The sequence below is a fragment of the Microcebus murinus genome, chromosome 6 (genome assembly GCF_040939455.1).
Source record: "Microcebus murinus isolate Inina chromosome 6, M.murinus_Inina_mat1.0, whole genome shotgun sequence".
Classification (NCBI taxonomy): Eukaryota; Metazoa; Chordata; class Mammalia; order Primates; family Cheirogaleidae; genus Microcebus; species Microcebus murinus.
This window is the reverse complement of record NC_134109.1, coordinates 22753222-22772648: the sequence shown is the minus strand read 5'-3', so window position 1 is coordinate 22772648 and position 19427 is coordinate 22753222. Positions and strand designations below refer to the sequence as shown.

Sequence of the window (19427 nt, the reverse complement as noted above, 5' to 3'; positions counted from 1 at the left end):
AAGCATACATATATAAATATCGATTTATAAATGAAAGCATCAAATCCCATGGAAGGAGTAATAAGACCACAAGAAAATTTAAAGTCAGTTCCTTAATAGCTAACAAAAAAATTCTAACTAACTTTGGGCAATCAGATGTTCAGATTCACCACTGGAACAGAAAATGTACAGCAGCCAGTGGCTGACATTGACAGGGGGTGGAGACATGAAGAGATCTATATTAGAATGACATCAAAAAAAGCATGAACCCAAAGTATGGAGACATAAAGATTAGTAAATATCACTTAAAATTCATGAATTGTTCTCAGCCTAAGTGGCCCCAAAAATAAATAAAAATAAATAAAAATAAAAAAGTTCCATGGGATTTCAACAGAAGTTAACATGGTATTATATTTATACTAATTTTGTTCATTGTGTGTCTAGAGAACTTGTGCAATGATACAGTATAGTAAACACAAAATTAGTACTGTACTATGCCATGTCAACAGCTGTGATGCTTCAAAATGTATCTACTGTGCTGAAGTTGAGAGGACTTTGGCAATCAGAAGCTTTAATGTGTTCCCCATTTGTACCCAGATACATTTTGATGTTTTATGGTATTTCTTTATAGTGAGCTATATATTAGATAATGTCCAGTAGGCAACTGCAGTCCCTGATGATTTCCTATCAACCTTCCCAAGTTGTCTGTTTTGAGACTTACTCTAAGTTAAACATTTATATGTATATAATAGAGAACAGATATCATGGAATTTCTGTGTATGTTTAATAGAATTAAAAGCTGGAGTTGGGTCAGGATCTTATTTCTTAAAAGGCTAAAAGATATAAATAGAATTTTCTAGTTGATTCTTTGGGTTGTTTTAATTTTCTTCCTTTTCTTTAAGAAAAGGCAAACCATTAAACATTTTCTCTTGCTAATTCTAGAAAAAAATTTAAGCTTCATGAAAAATAGTATAACAAAAACTAAAACCTTCCATTTCTTACCCCAAAATGATTTACAAGATTTCAAATCTTGTCGAAGCCTGACTGCTTGCTTTTCCTTGTGAGTGGCTTTGGATCCAGGAAGTTCTGTGGGTTCCTGTCCTTAGTATTACACAGAGACATACTAATGACATGTTGGGTCTTTCCATTCTGGAGTGTCATCTGTTCCATTAGAAGCTCAGCTATGTAGAAGAAAAGTAAATGTGACCTGGTCAGTCAGATATTTTCAGGTTATCGGATAATAATCTCCGTGCACTAAGTGAAATTGTAACTCTAAAGGGCAGATATATCCAATCTATACCAGAACTTGGGCACCAATTTTTCATTAATTAATGAATTCATCTACTCATTCATTCAATAAATATTTCTGAGCACATAAGCAGAATACAATATATCTCTAGATTTCAGTCCTTACTCTAATAATTCATAAATCAGCTGTTGGAAAATAGAATAAAGAGCTTTGCTGTCTAAATTAACTCTCTAACATAATTCAGTCCAACAAATATTTTTGAGGGCCAACTGTGTACATTAGGCATATGATAGATATTAAGAATTCAGATATGAATATGACATGATCCCCAAGATGTTAAATTAACTGATTTTGTGCCCAATATTTTAAGATACCTAGTCTTTAATTAGGGTTCTCTATTTATCCTTCGTCTGGTTTCCTTCTTGTCTTAGCAGTGATTCTATATATGCAGCAATTATTATCAAATCTTTAGATTCAAGTCTTATAAAAATCTTGGCTTGGCCATTCTGAAATACTTACCACGGTCATCCCCCAACTATCCCTGCTCTCAGAAAGTCATCTCCAGAGCAACCTTCAGAATAAGGCAGAAGACTTTTCCAGATCTCAGATTCAGTTTCACAAGTTCTATAGCTCCCCATGTTGCTATTTCATGTTGGAGTTTAACAGGCCCAAACTTCAATGGCCCCAGACAAAGTCTATTTGCTTTTCAGTGGCTATACAGATATATCATCTGATTCAAAAGCAGAGGACAGAAATTTAACACCAACAGTTCTTGAATAACATGAGGTGGGTGGGGAGATACGTTTTTTAAAACAATATGTTGTGTTCTGAAAGGGAAGATGGGAGAGAATAAATAAATAAAGTGGGTAGAAGAGCCCCCACCCTGAAGGAGCTAACATGTAGCTCTAGCAAACTGACATTGATCCTCTCTGCCTGGGGCAATGCAACTCATCATTTGAAGAATGAGCACTTCTTCTTTTCCAAATTTATTTACTCCATACAGTATTCCTGGTGAATGACTTGGATACACAGGGAAATATGTTAGAGGCATATTTAATGCAAGAAGTAGATAGATATTCCTACTGATGCAGAGAGAAGAGGGTTGCCCCAGGGACCTGATTAACACTGATGAGAATTACCTACTTAGAGCTATCAAGCCCTCTTGTGCATCAATTTGGAAATATCTCTGTAGCCTTCACATTTTCCAAAAACAATACAGCTCTAAATTAGAAACCAGTTTCTGGGACTAGGTTTGCACTGCCTAAAGACAAGGCTTCTAATGCCCATGCAGAGATTGATAAGAGTGACATTTATATAACTTTGTTATAAATTGTCAATCCTGCGATTCTGTGTGAATATTGAGATTAAAATTCTAGTTTTGAACACCTTAATTCACTGCCTCATTTTCTAAAATCTTACTCCTTTCTAGGCCTGATGCTTGATGGAAACACATTAAATTTGGTTAATTACATAGGTCTTGTTCTATCGCACTATTTACCTTACTTCTTTCACTTTATTAGTAATTTTATTTTCTAGCTGTCTCAGTTATGAGGCATTTTACTTTTACGATTTTCCTGATTAATTTATATCCACTCGAAGCTCTCACTTTTCATAAATTTGGGCAGTTTAATCTATGCTATAATTCAATAATTTTTTATTTCATATGGGCATCAAGTTATAAATGAAATGGTCTTTCTAATTTAATTTTCTTTAAATCAACATAAATTTCTAAACTGCTGGTTTTGAAGCAGATGTAAGTAATCACCTTTCACACTTAGAACCCACCTTAGCACTTAGGGGTCACCAGAGTTTAGTGTAGCTTACTCATATCATTTTTAGGGACAACTTAAGTATTTTTGGAGTTTGATAGTTAGTAGTCTAAAAACCTTTCAAATCCAATGGATGTCAAATTTTCATTGTGAATTTTCACTGGAGAGTATATAGAACAATAAAAAAGAAAAATCTTAAACCATTAGAGCAAGGCACAGAGTAAAAGCTCAATTAGGATTTGTTGACTAAATTAGTTTCACTCTCAAAATATCTCATAATCTTAAATTAAAATTGGAGAATCATTTTTATATCCCAAACTTAATCTCTCCTTAAACAGCTAAAATAAAACCTTTGAATTATTTAAAATCTATGATTTCATATGATAAATATTGCCCTAACAAAGCCTATATTTCTTTAACAAAAAGAATTCTCTGCTTTTTTTCTATCCCTATCTTTTGCCAGGAACTAGATCCTTTTATGACTCCAGATATAACAGCATTTTCTGAATATTTGCTTTAAGAATCCAGACTTGAACCTTTAAGTGATAAAATTATAATGAAACCATCTGCATGCAGTGAAAATATTCAAAAGGATAGTTGAATAACTATCTAAAAGTGAGGGTCAGGATTATGAATCCTAATTTATAAATGTTGATTGTGTTCCCCACACAAGAAGTCAGTATATATTTAATACTTTAGATTTGTTCTTTGCATAGAAACTTTCCTTCCCAGATACATGTCTTTTGATCTTAAAGTGTATAGGAAACTCACACTTCATTGTCCTTACTTCTTTGGATCCAACAAGAAAAACAGATAACCTGGGAGTGTTCAAATAACCACTAGGAAATGGGATTCCTTTGTGAGATAATAGAAACCAAATAGCAATTAAAATCTTTAGTAAGTTCACAGTTGTAATCCAAAATGTGGGAATGAATTCTGAAGTACACAGACAATGATAAAATTCACTTTCCATTTCTTCTCTCTCCCTTACTCCTGCAGCTACCCACTAGTATTTCCATCTTTGGAAATAGAAATAACATCAAAACAAATGTATTCTTAGATTAATTTTGTATAATTAAAAATTATCAACTTTCTGGATTTTGTATTTATATAGTCTCAAGATTCTAAGAGTCTTGGGAGCAGGGGTCACAGAGCAGAGAAATAAAATAAAAAGGAACACCTTTTACACCTGAGAGATGGGCATGGCAGTACTTAACTATATTGATTCATCCAGCAGTTACCCAGGGGTACATTTTTCTGGTGGTTGATTAGCCAGTTTCTCTGCCTTCACTTTTGTTAAATGTCCTTTGATGGAACCTCAAAGGACAACACTTCTACCAGAGGGCAGACAGTAAAAGGAAGTTAAGATGAAACACATCCATCCATCAATAGGACGGTGCTAAACAATTTTTATAACCTTTGGATTAAGGGAGATGTTTAAACTCATGGCAGTAATATAAGATCACAAAATAATTACTATTCTGAGAGTTGTTCTCAGATGTATTTTACTTCTCACATCTGCAGTGTTCATGTTTGCATTTTGTGTTATTGCTACCTTGTTCCTCTTTGTTGCCCCACTATATTTTGTTGCCCCACTATAATACCCAACTTATTGGGTGAAATTTAAATTTAGCATAACACCAAAAGCATGTCTGTATTAGTATTTTCTACGTGGAACTGGGTGCTTAATCTTTATCAGTTTTAGATGTTTCAGTACATAATTTTATAACGTAAAAATCTGGCACTGAGTTATTAGAAGCTCAGCAAATTATTCAAGCTTTATTTGTTGGAACACAGTAGAAAATAAAGCTGAAATGTTATGACAATATGAAGGATAAGGAGAAATAGAGCATTATTTAGCAGAATCTATAGATGACAAAAAAGTAAACGTTCTGATTATTGGTCTTAAATGTGATGTTTATAATCTTATTTACTTCTAGAAACATATTTTGTCATTTGAGTCTCCAGTAGCTTTGAAGAGTTAGCAATCTGTATTTATCACAAAGAAGTGGATTTTAACCTAATTATTTATTCATTTACTTTTAGAAAGATTTTTCTATATGAAAACTCAATATTGGTAAAATAAATGTCTAAATAAAATACCATAGGAATGTTAGAGTATGATAGTGTTCAGAATTTCACCTTGAAGAGCTCAGATCCACTTACAAACATTTTGAATGAAGAAATAATGGAACTAATCTGAGACAAATGGTTTAGGTTTAGAAAGTGGACTGTAAATAGTTGGAAAATTACTTAATTTAATTAATTATAATTGCCTGTGAACATTAGTCATTTTTACATTTCAGTTATAATACATGTCTAATGTGCACAGAAGCAAACAGTTATTCACATGTTTAGGTCTAGGTTAAATCCTATAATTTTTAAATTGCCTTCATTGATCTATAAATTAATAGAATATGTTCATGGGAGTATAATGTTCCCAGTTCGATGATGTAGTTTCTATTTTCATTCATTAACTCACTAAGTAGGTTATATCACTTTTTTATAATCCATCTTCACCCCAACCCATGTTGGAGCAACCGTGTGCCTTTTAAATCCCAAATGGTGAAATGCTTTGAAAATTAGAGTTAAAATAGAAATATAAGCATAGGAAAAGTCTACTAATTAGCAAGTGGATTTTAGTCAATTGATAGCTCAGGGATAGTGTATATAACATGTGTGGCCCATGTATTGACTGCTATTATGAGTTTTATAACATAAATAACATATATGATAAAAATGAAAAAAGTCTATTTAACTCCATTACCCAAGATTTTTTTTGGTGTGTTGAGGAGGGGGACAGGGAACTCAATAAGTTCAAGGTGTAAGTGTATACACCTCCACTTGAAAGTTTAATAAATCACTTATTTATGTGACATTTTTGAGTAACCACTATGTGGAGGTACTAGAATGGGTGCTCAGAAAACAAAAATAAATAAGACCAGACTCCTTCCAGAAGTCCACAGTTTATTAGGAAAGGCAGACACAAAAATAAGGGAAATAAAAGGAAAGATGAAAAAGGAAGAGAAGAAACAATGTGGACAATGGATGGAAATGCCTTGGATAGTAGCAACACTCTAAGGAGAGTTTGCCAACCAAGTGAATAACATACCTTATCCAAGGAAAGAAAGGCAAGAAAAATCACACAAGATAATGCCAACCAGTGACAGATACAATTAACCCCCCAAAAGCATCCTTCTATATTTTAGTTTGTGGACACAGAATTTCTCATTTTTTAATGTTTGAAAAATTAGTACAGTTCAGTACTAAATTTTTCTTTGAACTTCACATACACTGTATGGTCTAGGGCCAGGTAAGGTAAGGATGGACATATTGAAGGGAGAATTTCAAGCCAAACTCATGAGAACTTCCTGATTCCAAATGCCAATGCAAGTGGTAGATAAGAAGTGAGCTTAATGAAATCATTAAGCAAGTCCCCCCAAAATAAATAAAGAGGGAATGGGTTTTGAAAGATAAGTTTTTATGGGTTTTCTTTTATTGATTTTATTCTGTATTTTTTTCTCCCATAAGCCCCAAGTATATGTACTGTGTGTATATATATAAAATAAATATACCATATATATAGCCTGTTACTCCATATATATGTAGACACAGTATGAATGATATTAGACTAATGTAAGCAGAGATTAACAACAGCCCCCACCATCAGTCATGTGTTTACACAGAAATTCACACCATCATTCTTAACCAGCATCAGCCAACATAGACATGCATGATACTGTTTTAACTTGGCAAACAAAGCATGTTAATTTTTCTTTAGGATTTGGTTTCTCCTTTATCATAATTATTATGGTGATTTCATAATTCAGTTATCCTTGGGAGGGGTGGAAAGAAAAATTATACAGATATATCTATCCGTATATGCACATTCCCGTGTATATATATAAATAGATATATACCTTGTATATATTTGAAGAACATCTGTCGTTTCACCTCATCTTGTGCCGCATGAATTTTTGGTGGTTCAATTTACTTTATTTTGTTTTGATTCATATTTAGTATTTTGGTCATTATGGCTATTTTTAACTCATTGCTATACTTTTATGAGTAATTATAATCATTATTTTTAAATACTGAGAGATATATAGATATACAAATCAAACAAGGCAAAAAAATCTTTTCTTGCCATCCTAATCTTGAATTCCTCCCCTTTCAGCATATCCCTCCAGTATTTATCTCAAAACAAAACAAACCCCAACAAAATCCAAGAAAGTTGTGTACAAAAGAATGAAATACTGTGTTTTCCTCTTCTTCTCCCTATGCATAGTTTTTCTTTTTATTTCCTTCCTTTTTTTCTTTTTATTTTCCCCCATATCTGCACAGACCACTTACTTTTACTCTCTCCCCTTGATGACAATATTATTAATTGAAAAGATGACAAACGAGCAAGAAAAAAAAAAACCACACAGAATCAACAGAGAAACACACCCCTCTCCACAAATTTCAGATGGCATAAAAAGAATTTTATTGCAGATATAGACTACTTTTTGTATCTTTTATTTCTGTCTGGACGAGCCCAGGATCATTGTGTGGCATGCAGTGATAGTTTTTGTAGCTAATCAACTAACCATGGCCTCCATCACCAGTGCATGAGCTGTAATGATGCCATCCTGTGTTTCATCCAACTGACATATCCAGGCTAACCCAGCAAGTTCAGTGTATGAGTTGTGGGGATAATAATATTCTTTTGTAGTTATAATTTCATGGGTTCTCATTATTACTATTATTTCCATTGGGTCATGACAACCCCAAGAGGTGCTCTTGCAGCATCTCTGTATGGTTTTGTTCTTATATTTTCTTTCCTTGGCACGGCAGTCAAGCATGTGTCTCTTGTCTGGCACATCGTCTTGCCATCTTGTCTTGGAGTCCACTGTCATGGTGTCGTTCTGTGATTCTGTTCTCTGTTTGTAATATGTGGTTTGAAATCCTCTGCCTTTATTTCTCACTCTCCTGTTGTCTCTACTTTTAACCTTACCCCTAGGGAACTTCACAAAGAAAACAAATTTTCAGTCGAATTGTAAGGCTGATAGCTGTGGCTTGCAACTGGAAGTCATAAATTATACTTTTTATCTGACCTTAAGGAGGAAAAACTTACAATGGGAAACCACTAATAATTATGCCCAAACAACAACCTGATCAACAACAATAAGAAACCCTTGTTGATTTCTTTGGCATGATTAAACAAGCTTGTTGTTAAAGGGACTTTATGTAAGACCTAATTTCCAAAGAATTTTTCTATAAGTTATCAGTCTTCTAGTTAGAAACTTTTCTTCAGGAACTGATCAACAGAAGTTTCTTTTTTGGAAATTCCAGTGAGAAAGCATTATAATTTCTGATATATAGAGCAGTGCCTGATCCTGGATTGGTGAGGAATTTGTGGAAATCTGAATATGTTTTATTATAAAATTTGCTTATGTTTATGTATTTTAACAAAATATACATGTGTTCAGCAAGGTATCTGAGGAGAGGGAAAAATGTTTTAATTTATTGATTCCACCTCATGCATATTCAAGGTAAGATAATCTTTTGATCTTTCTGAATCAAATGATATATATTTTATTTTATTTTTTAATTCATGGAAGCATTAGAGAGCCAACACTTTGACATGGATCTAAATTGTTTCTTTCCTCCTTCAAAAGAACATGATATACACAGTAGTTTTAGCTCTGAGAGTATAGTTTGAATTTCTTGAGACAAGTGGAAGAAGGTACCTAGCTAATTATCTAGATGCTAGGTTATAACCTGTGATTATCCAGGCAATCTGATGTATTACTTGGAAGGATTTGGTTCATTTGATACTAATAGTATGAAAATGACACATTGTACCAATTTTACCTACTTACTCATAAAAGTTGAACAAGGGAATATAAAAATAGGTATAAAATGGGTGATAAATAATAGATTAATAGATGAAGGCTTGTTTTAAAATACAAAGTCCATATTTTTAATCTGAAGAATAGAAAGCCAATTAGGCACGTAGTTTTCTGATGAGATGTTTTCGTCATGCCAGGGCAGCTATTTGTTTCTTTTAAGGGTAAGGGGCAAAGGCAATGAATGAGGAATTGAATGGGCTCTGTAGGCTAAGAAGAACTTTCTGATGAAAGAAGGAAGGTAAACAGGGAAGGGGAAGAGAAAGAAGCAGGAGAGGTGGAAAGAAGGAGGAAAGGAAAAGGTATTGATGAGCAAGGTACAACAGTTTGTATATGTTTAAAAATTAACACGTGCACACACATACACATACATACACAGAGCCATAACTGTAGTGCTTGCTAATTTCTGTAGTGTGAAATATTTATACCATGTCTACCAACGTGACAGCCCTAAACTCAGAACTGGGAAGTGATGCTCACCAGCATGCAATTATATAGTTTTTGCATCAAAAAGACAGTATAGACATCGATAATCCCAAGAGCATAGATAACAGTAAAATATTGTAAAATAATTAAGAATTGATGAGTTTTAAGTTTTTATTATCATTTTTTAAATATAATGTGTTTGTAGTTTTACACATTTTAATTTTTGATAATGGTCATGTTTTAACAACCCGCTTACAAAATTCCCAAAAGCGTAGTAATCGGCTGTCATTAACTGGCTCTAGCACACCACTGGTCCACCTATCATGCTGGGTACATGCAAACACAGTTTGTTTATTTAAATCTCATTTTTGGCTATTATGAGGTAGAAACTACTGAGGCCATCTTACAGTTGAGAAAATTGGGATTCAAAAATTTGCTTTTCCAAGGACACGTGCCTGCACATAGTGGCAGAGTAATATTCAAACCTAAATCTGTTTGAAAATGGATACATTTTCTTTCTATTGCAGCAACGCTCAGAGTCATTCTTAAACACTAAAGCACTACAATTTGAAATTTTCTAATGATCATTTGTGGAGTTTAAGATGACTGGATTTTCCTTGTCCCAAGGAGGTCCTTGCTTTAGTGCTATAGACAAAACGGAGTTTAAATGCATTATGGTTGTGTAAGTGGCAAAGCGAAGGCAGTGAAACAAAACTAGGACTCCTGGTACTCTGTAAATGCCAGAAAAGTTATGCCTAAGTCTTCAGGAGAATGTCTGCTTTGACTACTTTTGTTTCCTCAAAATTGGCACATCAAATATTCCTCCCTTACTAACACCGAAGTTGACTAGGATATTTCATAGGTTTTCAAATTCTGTTTCTTGAGCTTTGGAAAGACAATAACAGATGTGTTTCTTAGCATATAGTTATAATCTACAGCATGTTTCCATTACTCAGTTATGTTTTTGTAACTTTTAAACTATAATGAACTTTGGTTACAGTATTCGACAGGTGTTAATTAACCAACTGCACAGTGAAATATGTCAATGCCCTTTGCTTCCACATTTTCTCATAGAGTAAACTAGTATATTAACATTTAAAACAGCGTGAAAACCATTGTAATGCAGAAAACAACTGCAGCTTTTAAAGAGATCATTTTACTGTTAGATACTTAATCACTGCTTTGTGAAAGAGTTTGAGAGATCTGGGAATTAAAAAGGAAAGCGTTGGGGCTTATTTAGTCCTTCTAATTTGAAAAGATAGATTCTCTGATTGGGTTTCTGATAGTGCAGTATTTTACTTTAATTTGGTGTGACGTTTAGTAGCCCTGTGGTAAACTTTCAACGGGAGCATACGTAATATTGAATAAAGTCCTTCAAAGTGACTGCTAGGCTTTCTGCTATAGGTTTGCCACCACTACAACTTTGTTTCTTCATTCAGTGAATATTCATTGAGCATTTACTTTAGTAAGTCCTAAGTACTTTACATTTTTAACATCTTTAGGCTTCACGGGAATCCTATGAGGATCTATTATGATCACATCCACTTTAAAGATAAGGTAAAGTGAGGCACAGAGGAGCTGAACAAATTGGCCAGGAAGTAGAAGAAATGGGATTTGAATCCAAGCCAACTGCCCCCAGAGCCACACACTGGTTGTCACTGTACTATTCTGTCTCTTATGTAGTGATTGCTTTCCATTAACCTATATATATTGAATTAGCTGCCTGCCTCCTTGACAACAATGAAAGGAAGTTTGTGTATCAAATGTATTAAGTGGCTGGGGAATACTTGTTAAATGAGTTAATTATTACGCATAGCAAAGGCTTGAGAACCTTGGTTGCTATGGGTTATGAAATTGTTCAGTTATGATTTATCCAAAGAACGGTGGTTAAAATGAGCTCCCCTGACTTCCTGCGACGAGGAATGGTTTCGGTATTGGAAACGCCAACGTTTATGTGACATTAGTCTCCCTTGATGTCACCTATGTAATAATTTGTGCACTGGGGGTTCCAAGCTCATTTCTCATGATCAGTCCTGTTCAAAACATATGATCAGACAACAGCCACCTTTAACTGATGTCAGGATTCTAAGAATAGGGGCTCCTAGTGAAAGCTTGGGTTAAGATGCTGCAATTTATTTCAGAAATAAAAATTGTGTTCCTTGGAACACAGTGTTTTAGATGTTATAGCTAATAGAAAGTAAAAAAAAAATAAGTGAACATGTACCTGAGAGGATGTATTTCTTACGTTAGACTCTTTCTGACATCTGTGTGCTCTAGACACCTCTTAAAATCATATCCATTTATTTATCTTTCCTTTCTTTTTTCTCACTTCCTTGTATTATGCATCTAAAAAAAATCAAGACACACAGACCAACCATTTTTGGGCCTTTGAATTTTCTATGCAAGAAAAGAATCTTTAAAGGAGTTATAAAGGACTAAAATTTATAATTAAAGAGTCCTTTTAAAATTGTATTTGCTTTTATTAGAATCCTTCTTCCAAGGAAAGTATGACTCACCCAAGCATCTAAGGGTCTTGTTACGAATTTAATCTGTCTTGACCCGTCCTGAAGCCAGATTGTAAACTAGAAAGTTTGCACAAGTGAAAATATTTGAGTACCCTTGGTCCTAGAGCTGTGAATCCATCTTAGCTTTGAAGCACAGAGACATCTTTTTACTAAAAGAAAATGACAGCTGGCAATATTGTATTGCCAAGTGTGCAAATTTGTCAGATCAATCACCCAGGGCATAAGTTGGCAAATTTTTTTCTGTAAAGAACCAGAAAGTAAATATTTCAGACTTAGAGCATCTTATAGTCCCTGTCTTTAACTACTCAATTCTGCTGTTAGAATAACACAGAAGTAGCCATAGACAATATGTAAATGAATGAGTATGGCTGTGGTTCCATGAAACTTGATTTAAAAAGCAGAGACTCCACTGGACTTGGCCCACAGGCCATAGTTTATGAGAAATCTTATAGTTTAGGGGTTTTTTTTGTTTTTAAATAGATGAGACTTTCTTCCCTATTTTATAGTCAATCCTAACCAACATATAAGTTCTCCATTAAGCACATGAGACCACATAGGATATGATAGGACATCAAAAGCTCATCTTTAAGGACATTTCCAGCTTTGTTTTAAATATGCCATTATCTCAGACAGGAAACATGATAAAAAATAAGCAAACAAAATGAGAGTCATCTCCACCCTGCTTGTACACTGCATTTTGGGGTAAGAGTTTGACGTTTTGCCCTTCCTTTTGCAAATCTGCCTTTTGAATTCCCTGCCTCTTCTGGGGCGTGGGCTGCAATCTCCCCTGTGTTCAGACCTCTTTGGCAGTAGCTTCCTTCAACTCCAGCCCACATACTGTGTCACATCCCAGTAATTCTTCCCCAAACCTCAGCGTGGGTTATTGAGCTGACAAATGTCTAAATGACTGAGATATGATTTTGCAGCCTGCTGAGAACCTCTCCTTTCCCTGTACTCTTTGATTTGTAGCTTTATAAGTTTTGTGGGAAAAGTGAGAAAAAACATTCTTGGTGACACAGGCAGTGAATGGGGAGGACAGAATTGAGGGGGCACAATATATAGGACTCCCTCCTGCATTGTGAGCAAAAGCATTTATTTATATCGTAACCCTCTGAATGTCAGAGGTAACGGATTATACAGTATGGTGCAGGAAAGAACATTCTATGTCCTGAGGTGAATAATGTGTTCTACCACCTGGCAGCAGATTAGACAAGAGCAGGCTATGAAAATACAGGTTCAAAGTCATATTTAGTATTGCTGCACAAAATGGCATTTGTTACTTAAGGATTTTATCTTACAAATTAATGCTTTGGCATCTTTAACATTAGGAATCTACGGAGAAGAAATATCAAAGACTGATATACGGATGCTAGATAAACTGTGAAGTCAGATCCTAATGTATCCCAACCCCAAAGGGAGCATAAGATTAACTTTTGGGAGCCAGGATGCTTAGTAATAACATTATGAGCTTTCTACATTAGCAAGGGCCCCTGGTGTGGTATTGTGCCTGGAGTTGTAAGGTTCTGAACTACAAAGAAAGAAAAAAAACAAGAGGAAGAGATGATGCAAAGAGGCAGGAAAGATGGAGCCATTAGGAGAGGCTTTGGGGGCAGGAGGTGCAGGGGTTGGCTGTGAAAATAATCTAATTTGGAATTAGTATTTTAATATGACTGTGAGATCAGAGAGATTATAAAAAAACAGGAGGAAAATAAGGGTAAATTAAGCACTATTGATGCCTGAGAAGGACATAATAGAAGGAAGCTTCTTTTCCTCCCATTATGCATGCAGTAACATGGCATTTTACCATGAGCTTAGTTGGTTTGTTTATTGTTTGTTTGTTTGTTTGTTTGTTTAGACTGAGTCATTACTGGCTTTCCCTGTAAAGCAAGGTTGCAAACTCAGTCCACAGGGGCCAGCTGCATAACATGAATAGATGAAGTAGACCAGGTTTGACGCCATCTGCAGTCCTCAGGGAACTCTGGTGAAGTGGAGAGAACATGCCCTCATTTAAAGTCACTTTTAAATTAAACATTTAAAAAATACTAAAATAAAGAGACCCTATGAAGGTCAAATAAGGTATAGGGAGACACATAGTATTTTCTATTCTATTTTTTAAAATTCTTTTAAATATAACTTTTCATACATTTGGAAGGATGTGCTCTCATTAAAATTTCTGGTTAAGGTATCACTTGGTGACACTGAGTATCAAATTAAACACACCAATTCCTCTTCCAAACTCCCATAAAGCTAAGACCTTTTTTTGCATCTCATTTTTTTCTTTCATTATATTTTCATAGTTTATATAACTTTAAAACTATAAATTTAAGAATTTTGGAATTCATTGTAATGGTTTTGGTTTACATGACAAAACTGACGTCTACAAAGTTAAGTTGATTTTCTCAAGGTCACTGAGCTAGTTTCTATTAGAGTTATAATTAAATCCCAGGTGTCTGAAATCTATAATCCATGCCATTTTTACTGATACCATGTATCGAATTTAAAACAGACAAACAAAAAAGCCCAAAGGTTTTTCTTCTAACCAGAGATAGCATCCAACAGTGAATTCAGAGGATGTGTGAAAAATTATCTTCCCTCTGCTGGTCATTGTTGCCACACAAGAGAGGATATCACTGACCCACTTAACCGCTTCAATCTGCAACTTCATATCCTGTTGGTCACAAAGGGAACTAAGAAATTAAAGACAAATGGTGAAGCAATTAGTGAGGACTAGACATTGCTTGTGGTACAGACTCAACAAGTATTTCCTCCAGTGATGCATTGTCAGTGATGTTACCTTCCTAAACAGAAGACAGATTATTAGGCAAACTAGATCACTGGTTCTCAAGTTCATATCCAAGACTGTAACAGCAGTACCAGGTTATACCATACTTTTCACTGATCAATGGTGAATGAGGAAAGTAAGAACAGGAAAGGGAGACTCCACAAAATCAAATGTACAGAACTGGCCTATACTCTGATATTACAGCCTATGTATTTTGGTGGTTAAAATCAATGTCTTTTACAAAAGTAATGTTTGTTTTTTTTTTTTACTATTTTTAAACATCCCTCACCAGCAATATAAAAATTGGTCACTGTATGTTAGTCCTTCTCCATGTTTTTTTTTTTTTTAAATTTGAAGTTTTATTCAGTCTGTGGACAAAAAACATCCAGAAACCAGAAAACAAGAGATTTAAAGTGTTCTTTATGTTGCCACACTGGATTGAGTAGATTCTGAAGGCTGGAGACCTTTCTACATCTAAAATTTTACTATGAACTGATAATAATGATCTTAAGACCAAGCCATTTATTTTATGGAAGTCTAGGAAGTTCTAAACATCAGTTGCTTAGGTAATAAGTGTTAAGATAATTTTTAATCTCACTTAACAAAAAAAGATAAAGACACAAAAAGGAAATTTCAAAAAAAAAAAAAAAAAACTAGGATAAGTGTTATTAGAAAGCCAAGGTCAATTCATAAATATAAATATACTTAAAAATATAAACTTCAAAGGGCTGTGTGGAAAGATAACTAATGCCTATAAAATAAGTCTAGAATTTTTTTTTTTTCTCATCTTTTTTTTTTTTTCTGAGACAGAGTCTCACTTTGTTGCCCAGGCTAGAGTGAGTGCCGAGGTGTCGGCCTAGCTCACAGCAACCTCAAACTCCTGGGCTCAAGTGATCCTACTGCCTCAGCCTCCCGAGTAGCTGGGACAACAGGCATGTGCCATCATGCCCTGCTAGTTTTTTCTATATATATTAGTTGGCCAATTAATTTCTTTCTATTTATAGTAGAGATGGGGTCTTGCTCTTGCTCAGGTTGGTTTCCAACTCCTGACCTTGAGCAATCCGCCCGCCTCGGCCTCCCAGAGAGCTAGGATTACAGGCGTGAGCCACTGCGCCTGGCATTTTTTTCTCATCTTAAGCCTTATAGCAAATTAGAGGGAGAGCTATTTTGGAAAGCTGAATTAGCCTACATTTGAACTAACATGATCCATCTTTGTGTCAAGAGAAGGTCAAATACTACAGTACCAGCCAAAATAAGGCATGTGGTCCACACCAAAGGCAATTGCTCATCTCCTCTCTATTTTTTTGTCTCTTGGGTAATGTATATCAATAACCGCTTGCTTCACGAAATTTATTATGTAACTATTGAAAATATTATACTTAATTTAGTTTAATAAGGAGTCACACCAACTTTACTGGGTGTTTATTGGAAATCAGAGGTTTAATGCCCTGAATAAGGTATAAGAATGATCTTATCAGTAACAGACTTAACAGTGATTACCTCTAGGTGGTGGCCAATGGGTTATTTTTATTTTGTTATTCCTACTCTAAAACATCTATGTAGAGTATTATTACATGTGCAATTGGAGAAAAGGGATAGATATTATTTTTTAAGTATAAAAGACTATCTTAGGGGGCCAACAAGAGAAATCTTGTGAATATTTATATGAACTTTACCAGACCAGTAATTTAAGAAATAGTGAATTTTTCCTTTCTCATGAGTTGAATTATGATGTATGGCTCTGCAAGGAAAACTGCTGGAAGAATTCAATGATGACAACGATGGTGATATGTAGGGTTCTGTATAGCTGAGCACACATTAGTTCCCTAAGGTCAGTCCTGTTCATCAGCTGACAAATGGTCCATGGATACACCAGGTGGTAATATAGCATCAGGGTGTACACAGGTATTCTGTAAATGACCCATTACTGGAAAGTTTAAAATCCATGCTGGGAAACCAGGAACACAGATGGGCTGTGAAGTGGCCTTCAACAAACACTTGGGAATATGATTGATTCTATAACCCAGCCTTTGGGTGTTGTGTACATCCTCAATGCCTGAACACTCATCTGTACATCTGCTGGTTAGATGTAATAGATGCAAGGATGTAGTTGCAACCAAGTAATTAAAAACTTTACATTCATCCCTCTCTACCTCCTCCTCCCTCTTCCCTCTCTCCCTCGATAGGATGTCCAGAAAATTAAGCCATCTGCAGCTTGAGACTCTCTTCCATGTAGGGAACATCTGTCACTATGGCTACAAAGATTTTATTAAAGAATTAAAACATTTGATTACCTTTAATCCAAAGAACGCGGCAGTCTCTATAGTCATTTAGTTTATTGGGGGTTTTCGGTTGTTTGTTGTTTTTTTTTTTTTTTCCATGAGTCTGATGACTGTAGTCCACCCCTGAAGCTGTGAGATCTTTCAGCAGATGTTGTTTTCCATGTCTTTACCCTTTCCCTTGTGGAAGGGGGAAAAAGCTCTCAACAAAAGCAATTTCGGAGGAGGCAGAAAAGGTTTCTATCATGAACATATTTTTAGAAACAGCTGGTAAAACAAATGGTCCAAGTGCAATGCCTGGAGCATATCTATTCAAACAACAGGATTGTTTAAAGATAAAAGCAGCTACTTCCAAATATCAACATTAGTAGTGATTTCCACACTTAATATTTAAGAGATGGGAGAGCTTGCTAAGATTTTTTTCATGTCTATTTTATTTTATGAGTCTTGTTTCACTCCTTTGGTTTTGTTAGCGTGTGAATTTATCAGCTTAAAACTGTATCATCACACATAAAATATATTTTTTTAATTTACCCATAATGAATTTTTAAAGATTTGTTTTATTCTTCTAAGAATGTTCCTTTTTTATAACACCTAGGTATAGTCCAAAAGATTAAAATGAAAAATTAATAATGTATTAATACTTAGTTATTCCTGATCCTATGACCCATGTCTTGAAAAGGTCAGGCAGTACTTCTGAAGGACAAACATTTGTATGTGTAGCCATTAAAAATCTAATTTTACTTTTCATTTGTCACATTCAAAGTCAGCTTTATGACCTTCCCTTGTCATGATTTTATTTGTTTACTAAGCTGATTTGTTCTGCATGCTCTGCCAAACGCCATTACATAGCTTCCTTTATCACACCAATTGGTGAAACAATTTTTTATTGTCTTTTTTTTACAGCAGTTCCAATTTTCAAATTATCTGTGGATTCTCTCTGGGTCAGGCATTGCAAGAATGCTGATTTCTTATTATTGAACTTGACAAATGTTCACTCTCTCAGTTGCCATTCATGTTGATTTCTTCTTCTACTTTCTTCACTATGATTTTATTTTCGTTTAAGAATATTTCAGAAGCAATGAATCAAGGAGAGTTATCTAGTAGCCATGTTGAACCTAGCAGGATCTTATTCATTAGAGAAAGGCCTCATTGTAAAATGTTGCACAAAGAATAAGTTTCAGTATCTTTTTTTTCCTCATCTTGGGCCCAGTTGAAAACAATGCTTATGGAACTGATAAATTTTAAAAGTTCTTCACTTTTGCTGTTTTCAATTAGTAAATAAAAGTGCTCTTTCTAGAGCCTAAACACATCCTAAAGTGTATCCCTGCTGTTCTATCCCAAACTGACGTTTTTGATGTTATTTATGTAGGATAGTCTAGGACTGATTTTTTTTCCATCATTCAGGTCCTAGAAAACATGATCATTACTAATAACAACCTACATTTTTAAAAATATATATTATTATCTTTATACACGTGTGTCAAGGCATCCATTGATCACTTTCATGACTGGTTCTTTGGATATAATCCATATTGGAGTTATGGATCCTCCAGCACATGTTCACATTGGAAATCTAACCACAAAGTCTACATATGTGTTTGTATGAATAGTAGTGTGATTATATGTCATATGTACACACAATTACACAGACATACACATACTGACCTTCCTTAGAGATGTTTTTAACTTTTTATTTTCAAATAATTTTAAAGTTGGAGTAAAGTTGTAAGAATAATACATAAAACTCCCTTATGTCCTTACTCAGATTCAACAATTGTTAAGATTTGCCACACTTCCTTTGCCATTCTCTCTCTCTACATATATATATGTGTGTGTGAGTACACACACACATACATAAGCCATTTGAGAGTGTGCACAAATAGCATGTTTATATAGATATATTTCCACTAAAACCATGTGAGATTAAGTTGTAGACATCATTCCTTTTACCCATAAATAATTCAGTGTGTATTTCCTAACAAGCACTTTCTCTTACAAAATCAGAGTAAAATTATCAAAATCAAGAAATGTAACCTTGGTACATAATCTCATCTAAAGTACATATTCACATTGCACCAATGTCTACATAATGAGCTTTGGGATTATTTTTTCCAGTCCATGATCCAATCCTGGATCACACATTGCATTTAGTTGTCAAACTCAGCAACTTTTTGAAGCATTTTCCTGATGTATTATTTTGTTTTACTTCCCCACTTGTGCTAGTCACAGATCAGTAAAAATGAGTAAACTTCTTAAAGTTGTACAGGATGGACTGGAATAGAAGCAAGAAGAAACGGCCTGTGCTTCAGCATAAGAGGAAGATTTCCTGTTTTTGAATTAACTAGAATTGTGGCAAGGAAGAAGTTGAGTTTTCCCTAGTATTCATTCCTTAGAGAGTACTGATAAACACAAGATATTATGACAATGCTTTGTATTAATGTTTTCACTTCACAAGTACTTCTTGAGCACTTACTGTGTACTAAGCATAGGAGAGGCACTGGGTACAAGAGTGAACAAAAACACA

The 19427-nt window shown here is 34.6% G+C and overlaps 1 protein-coding gene across 23 annotated transcripts in view; it reads left to right on the top strand.

Annotated features, from left to right (window-relative positions):
• NRXN3 (neurexin 3) overlaps positions 1-19427 on the top strand; it is a 1566790-nt gene that overhangs the window by 1499718 nt on the left and 47645 nt on the right. The gene's annotated exons all lie outside the window — the stretch shown is intronic.